The sequence below is a fragment of the Stenella coeruleoalba genome, assembly GCF_951394435.1.
Source record: "Stenella coeruleoalba genome assembly, chromosome: 6".
Lineage (NCBI taxonomy): Eukaryota > Metazoa > Chordata > Mammalia > Artiodactyla > Delphinidae > Stenella > Stenella coeruleoalba.
Window position 1 is genome coordinate 118185042 of NC_137151.1, and position 7784 is coordinate 118192825.

Genomic DNA, 7784 nt, shown 5'->3' on the forward strand with positions numbered 1-7784 from the left:
ACCAGTATGATCCCAACACTCTCTCATGGGGACTGGTGTGAAGCCACAGCTTCTGCTATCTTCCCACCTCACCACTTCTCCACCTGAGTTGATTTCACACCAAACCAATCTTTCTTTGCTTCCATTTTTTTTCTCTCTCTTTCTTCCCACTTCCATCATCGAAGCCAAGAATTACTGTCCTCAAACCTATAGGAAATGCGCCGGCCATAACTGGTAGGAATTAGGTTATCTAGAAAAGAACATCCACAAAAAGAAAGATACCTCTGGATCTGTCTTGGCCTTTGCTTAACTTGAAGCAGGTGCACTTCTGCAAGTAAAACCTGCTCTGTTGGACAGGGCAGCCCTTCTTGCCAAGATTCAGAGATCACTGGGGAGTGATAGAGAGCAAGTCAGTGGCCTTATGGACGGGGAACTGGGAGTGAGGTCAGGAGGAAACTGAATCTTCACCTTCAACAAACTACCTGGAATTGCAGGTAGAGCTGCAGAAATCATGGCTGTATGTTCTGTGTTCTTTTTTTACTGGTCATATTGTAAGAGGAAATCAAAAGGAGCAGGAAATCATCAAAGACCTCTCTGAAGTGTAGACGACATTCAGGAATGATTTCTTGGTCATGGTGTAGCGGATGTTCTGATGTACCATCCTCCCCCTTCAGGATCACTGTGTTTATGGCCCCAGCAGAGAGGAGTGTGGGCCAAGGTTGGTAGTGTCAGCCAATGGCCCACGGCTGAGTCCCCCTCTCGGCATTGCCTGTAGCCAAAGGAAGCCGACTTGCCCGATATATACCCTCCCTACGGGCAGCCCACTTCCAGTGTGGGGTTCGCAGACCTCAATGGGGGACAATGGCAGGAGGCCATCCCAGCATCTACTGTGGGATCAGCCAAAGCCTTGGCTGCAGCCGCCTCACAATGCAACCTCTCTTCTTGTCCAAACCTGTTTGCTTGCAAACTCTAAAGTGGGCATTTGGGAGCCAGACCACCCACTGGCTGGCAATAGACGGAGTTCCAATCATCTCTGGACGCTGTCACTGGGGGGTTGTTAAAACTGTAACTGGGGGTGAATGAAGTGGGATACAAATGGAAGGGAATGCGCTGATGGGTGCAGTGTCTCGGGCATTAGAGTGTTTTAAGGGAAACAGTAATTACAAGGATTATGGAATCAGATGGCTGTCGCTGAGTGTCGTGGATGCACTGGAGAAAGACAAAGAAATACAGCTGGGGATTACGGCCAAGGCGCCTCCTTCCTGGCATATAAAGAGACTCACATCTCCTGCATCTAAGTGGTGGAGAAAGCTGAGGCTCAGACCCGGGAGTGAGTTAGATGTGGAGTAAAAGCTCCAGGAAGACTGAGTTCTCCACTCCAGAGAGTGCAGTGCCGCGTTCAGGACTCTGATTGGGAGGGAGAGAGACCCTGAGGCTTGAGAGGAGAACACAGATTGCTGGATGTCTTTGGAGATCTTGAATTCCCAGATTCCATGACCCCTCTGAACTAAGAGCAGTGCTGCTCTCCTTGCTCAAGATGTATTAAACTCTGCTTTGCAAAGTCACTATTCTAATGTAATTGACTTTTATAGGACACTGCATGCCACAAAAGCAGAATATACGTTCTTTTTAAGTGCATATGAATATTCACCCATATAGACAGAGCATATACGCATATACTGCTCCATGACATAAGCCACGGTGACGTTCAAAGAACTGAAATCGTATAGAATATGTTCTCTGGCCATAACAGAATTCATTTGGAAATCACTAACTGAGAAATGCCTGGAAAATCTACAAATATTTGAAATTAAACTACACACTGTTATGTGCGGATCAAAGACGAAATCACAAAGGACATTTTTAAATATTTTGATTAAAGAACAATGAATATCAGCCTATCAAAACTGTTGCATGCAGCTAACGCAACCTTAAGAGAGGACTATATAATCTTAAAGGCTTATATTTAGAAAGGAAACATGTGTAGAATCAATTATCTAAGCTTCTACCTTAAGGATCTGGGGAAAAACGTGGAGTCACAGGGACTCTCCAACATTGCTGCCGGGGTTATAAAATGGAACAACCATCTCAGAAAACAGTGTGACAGCTTCTTATAAAGTTGAATACATGCTTATTGTATGACTCAGCAATTCCACTTCTAGATAGATACCCAAGAAAATGAAGACCTATGTCCACACAAAAACATGTACACGAGTGTCTACAGCAGCTCGATTTATCATAGGCCAAACTGAAAACAACCAAATATCAATCAGCAGGTAAATGGTTGAACATATGGTTTATCCTTACAGTGAGATACTTCTCAGCAGCAAAAAAGAACACACTAGAACATGCAGCAACATGGAGGCTCTTAAAAATGCTCTGCTGAGCAAAAGAAGTCAGACACCAAAGAGTATGCATTATATATTCCATTTACATTACGTTCTAGAAAAGGCAAACCTTACCTGTAGACGTATACTGACAGAAAGAAAATCAGTAGTTTCCTAGTTGGGGGTGGGAGGGCAGTAATTGAAATCGAATGGATATGAGGGAACTTTCTAGCATGAAGTATTCTATTTCTTTTTTTTTTTTTTTTTTGCGGTACGCGGGCCTCTCACTGTTGTGGCCTCTCCTGTTGCGGAGCACAGGCTCCGGACACGCAGGCCCAGCGGCCATGGCTCACGGGCCCAGCCGCTCCGTGGCATGTGGGATCTTCCAGGACCGGGGCACGAACCCGTGTCCCCTGCATCGGCAGGCGGACTCTCAACCACTGCGCCACCAGGGAAGCCCCTCTATCTCTCGACTGTGGTAGTGATGAGTCAAAACTCGTCAAGCTGTATACTTAATACATGTGCATTTAATTCTATGTAAATTAGACCTCAAAAGAGTTTAATTTTTTTTTAATTTAAGTGATAGCTGTTGCACAACTACTTCTGATTCCACATGCCCAGAAATCTGCAGTGAAGGGCAGGATTTACTCTGCTGCAGAAGTAATTGACCTGCATTATCAAGAGGAGATAGGGCTGCTCTTACAGGTGGGGACAGAGAGGGATAAATCGTGGTGTCCATGTGTCTCAGGGTGTCTCTGAGAACTCCTCTGCCCAGTTTTAAGAGTAAACAGATAAATGCAGCAATGGTGGCCTGAGAGGGACTTGGTGATCAGGAGCTGAGATTCCCTCAAGTGTGATGGCCTGGGTCATCTCACCAATGAGCCACTAAGCCCAGCTGAGTGGCCAGCTCAGGATGAATGGATCTGAAACAGGTAGTAGTGGAGGGAAATGATGAGCATCAGTTGGGCCTTCACTCCAGCTGCACTGACGAGGCTGTACTTGGTCTCACTAACCTTTCTCTGGTGGCTTCTCCAGGGCAAGAGACCCACCAGAAACGTGGAGGTGCTATTCCCAAGTGGAATGAACTTACTGGGAAGGAAGTCGAGCTGAGCCTCAGAGAGGAGGACGGTAGTGGATGCCGTGTGCACAGAATCCCTGACGTTGCTCCTTCCACAGCTGGGTCCTGCTCTCGACTCTGCCCTCAGCCAAAGGAGGCTGACTTGCCCAAGGCTGTGCCCCCTCCCTGGGACAGTCCCCGGGCAATGACCGGTTGATGCAGGGATACAAAGGTCTGTCTCTAGGTGGGGGGGTCGGGGGAGCCTCTGAAGAGCCATCCCAGCTCCATCGCTCCCTCCAGGTGCAGCCAAGGTTCTATTACAACCCCATCACTGTTCAGCATCTTCCTTTGCCCAGCCCCGCCTCCACCCCCTCCAGGCATGGCTCCGTAGAGAACTTCCCAGCAAACCCCCTGCAAATAAACCTCTGCTTCAGAGTCAGTCTCCCAGAGAATCTGACCTGAGATGTGAGACGACCTTGGAGTCATAAAAGGGTAAAAATCTGGGTTTCGTGAAACTGATTTCCCCCTGCTGCATATGCATTAGCCCTTATTGCTGGGGTGGTATCACAAGTCCTTTCCCGAACATACAACTCTTTCTGCCCCCTCCCTTTCCCTCACCAAACAGCATCCAGGACCCAATTCAATATTTCACAGATAATATTTCTGGAAGCTTCCAGAGATTTACATTTTTATATGATGTACCTCTAACACTGTCCTATTTTATGTTTTCAAAACAATTTATACTATTTGCTGTTTTTTAATCACAGGAAACATCTCCGTTATTTAATTACAATGAAAAACATGAATTTCCAAGGTCGTTAAAGGAAGCAGTAAAGGGAATAGCCAACAAAGGGTTAGTATTGCTGGTAGGAGTTTTGAGGGGATGGCTGCTCTGTAAAGGGAATATTTTTGATTACATGTACTTGTAATCGTGTAGATTCAAGTTACAAAAGAGAATCTTTCTGGTGCTCACTCCTAGAATAAGGAGAGAAATAGCGATAATGTTGTCTAATCGCCCTGAGAGATCATCAGAATCACACTGTTTCACAGGCTTACTCACGGACCCCTGGGACAGTGGATGCGCCATGGCAGCAAGATTCTTTGGTAATGAGACTATCTTTCGCAAATGCAGAAGGCTGGACGGTAGTCGCCACCTTCAACCTGTTACCAACATAGGCTTCCAGAGAAATTAAAAGACTTTTAAGGTTAACCATGAGGATTTCCTCATCTCATAAACCGTAAGAGCAATGAAGCACTAACCTCTAAAAAGTCACTAGGAGAAACAACCTTCATTGTTTGTGTTTGATTATAAAAAGTCATACATGCGGAATTTTTTTTTTTTTTTTTTTTTTTTTTTTTTTTTTTTTTTTTGGGCAGTACGCAGGCCTCTCACTGTTGTGGCCTCTCCCGTTGCGGAGCACAGGCTCCGGACACGCAGGCCCAGCGGCCGTGGCTCACAGGCCCAGCCGCTCCATGGCATGTGGGATCTTCCAGGACCGGGGCATGAACCCGTGTCCCCTGCATCGGCAGGCGGACTCTCAACCACTGTGCCACCAGGGAAGCCCCGGAATTTTTAAAAGTTGGAAAAATGCAGAATATTATCAGGAAGAAAAGAAATATTTCACATAATTCAGTCAAACAAAGAGTGCCTTTTTTTTACATTTGGAGTTGTTCTTTCTAGGCATTGAGACAGTTAAACAGATAGAAGAATAATTAATATAGATATTTAGTTTAGTTTATACTATATACGTGGTTCTGAACCCTGCCCTTTTCCCTTTGTGCTGTGCACTGTACATGGGTAAATACTCTTCAGCTGAAGCCCCGCAGAGGCTAAACCTGCACAGGCCGATTGAGTAGAACTCGCCCTCAAGATGCAACATTACAGTCCCATTCTGGGAGTTACCGTTCACTTCTGGACACCCTGACACACAGACAAACACAGTACCAGAATATTAACTTATAATAATATTTTCCCAATATTATTCTGCCTGTCTTTTCCAAAATATTCCTGTGTTTATTTCTCCTAGCTAAAACTCCATTCCATTCAAAGTGGGAAAAGTAAAGAACAAAGCTGAGCATACCATAAGATCTCATGAGGTCAGAAATGTAGCCTGGCTCTGGTAGCTAGGACATCTGTTTGGAGCAGGGTTGGTCCCCTCGTCGTTCAGGAAAGAAACAAAGAAGAGCACCTTGACCACCCTCTTTCCACCTCACCACTTAGGTTTCTCTGCTTGCCCTAACTCAGGGTTTTCGACCCATTTTTCATAGATGTGAAGTCAGTTTAGTGAGTCACGATCAGCATTTAAAACAATAAATGGGAGAGAAGAACAGAAAATATCAAAGAGGCCACACATACTAAAGGTAAGTACTGCTTCATGAAACATGTGTTTTGGCTGTATGTGTGTGTGTGGGTGTGTGTGTACACATCCAAGCATGTGTGTGTATACATAACACATCATGATGTAAAATGTATTCCTACTGTGCACCATGAAAGGCATTCTCTAACATCTTTCCCCCATAGTCTGCACAACAGTTGAAAGATACCTCTTTCAAAAGAGTATTACAGGGATTCCCTGGTGGCGCAGTGGTTGAGAGTCAGCCTGCTGATGCAGGCGACACGGGTTCGTGCCCCGGTCCAGGAAGATCCCACATGCCACGGAACTGCTAGGCCCGTGAGCCATGGCCGCTGAGCCTGCGCGTCCGGAGCCTGTGCTCCGCAACGGGAGAGGCCGCAGCAGTGAGAGGCCCGCGTACCGCAAAAAAAAAAAAAAAAAAGCTCAGAAACAATAACCACCCCAATAGCAATCAGTATCTGCGGTGCCCAGATTATGGTCTCTAAATAATATTTCTAATTACAGCAACCAGAACTCCTTAAAAAAAATGGCTGATCAAGGAAATGTACAAATGAACCTAGAACACCTCGTCAAACCAGAAGACAGGAAGATGGCGGAAGAGTAAGACACGGAGATCACCTTCCTTCCCACAGATACACCAGAAATACATCTACACATGGAACAACTCCTACAGAACACCTACTGAACGCTGACAGAAGACCTCAGACCTCCCAAAAGGCAAGAAACCCCCCACGTACCTGGGTAGGGCAAAAGAAAAAAGAAAAAACAGAGACAAAAGGATAGGGACGGGACCTGTACCTGTGGGAGGGCGCTGTGAAGGAGGAAAGGTTTTCACACACTAGGAGCCCCTTCGCGGGCGGAGACTGCGGGTGGTGGAGGGGGAAGCTTCGGAGCCGCGGAGGAGAGCACAGCCACAGGGGTGCGGAGTGCAAAGCGGGGAGATTCCCGCACAGAGGATCAGGGCCGACCGGCACTCACCAGCCCGAGAGGCTTGTCTGCTCACCCGCCGGGGCGGGCGGGGCTGCGAGCTGAGGCTCGGGCTTCGGGCGGAGCGCCGGGAGAGGACTGGGGTTGGTGGCGTGAACACAGCCTGCAGGGGTTAGTGCGCCACGGCTAGCCGGGAGGGAGTCCGGGGAAAAGTCTGCACCTGCCGAAGAGGCAAGAGACTTTTTCTTACCTCTTTGTTTCCTGGTGCGCGAGGGGAGGGGATTAAGAGCGCTGCTTAAAGGAGCTCCAGAGACGGGCGCGAGCCGCGGCTAAAAGCGCGGACCCCAGAGACGGGCATGAGACGCTAAGGCTGCTGCTGCCGCCACTAAGAAGCCTGTGTGTGAGCACAGGTCACGCTCCACACCCCTCTTCCGGGGAGCCTGTGCGTCCCGCCACTGCCAGGGTCCCTGGATACAGGGACAACTACCCCGGGAGAATGCACGGCGCGCCTCACGCTGGTGCAACGTCACGCCGGCCTCTGCCGCCGAAGGCCCGCCCCGCACTCCGTGCCCCGCCCTCCCTCCCCCCGCCCGGCCTGAGTGCGCCAGAGCCCCCGAAACAGCGGCTCCTTTAAACCCGTTCTGACGCAGAGGCGGGGCCAAATCCAAAGCTGAGCCCCGGAAGCTGTGAGAACAAAGAAGAGAAAGGGAAATCTCTCCCAGCAGCCTCGGGGGCAGCGGATTAAAGCTCCACAATCGACTTGATGTCTGTGGAATACATGAATAGACAACCGATCATCCCAAATTAAGGAGGTGGACTTTGAGAGCAAGATTTATGATTTTTTCCCCTTTTCCTCTTTTTGTGAGTGTGTATGTGTATGCTTCTGAGATTTTGTCTGTATAGCTTTGCTTCCACCGTTTGTCCTAGGGTTCTATCCGTCCGTTTTATTTTTGATTTTTTTAATTTTTTTTCTTTTGTTATCTCTTAATAATTATTTTTTAATTTTAATAACTTTATTATATTTAATCTTATTTTATTTTACTTTATCTCCTTTTTTTCCTTGCTTCTCTCCTTCCTTCCTTCCTCCCTCCCTCCCTCGCTCCTCTCTTTCTTTCTTTCTCTCTCTCTTTCTACTTCTAC

At 47.5% G+C, this 7784-nt stretch overlaps 1 protein-coding gene across 1 annotated transcript in view; it reads right to left on the reverse strand.

Annotated features, from left to right (window-relative positions):
- The window catches only part of PID1 (phosphotyrosine interaction domain containing 1), a 271889-nt gene extending 264782 nt beyond the window's left edge, over positions 1-7107 (reverse strand). The window contains exon 1 of the mRNA XM_079924544.1: positions 6895-7107. The gene's annotated coding sequence lies outside the window, so the exon portion shown is untranslated. The remainder of the gene's footprint in view (positions 1-6894) is intronic.
- Between the last annotated feature and the right edge of the window lie 677 nt (positions 7108-7784).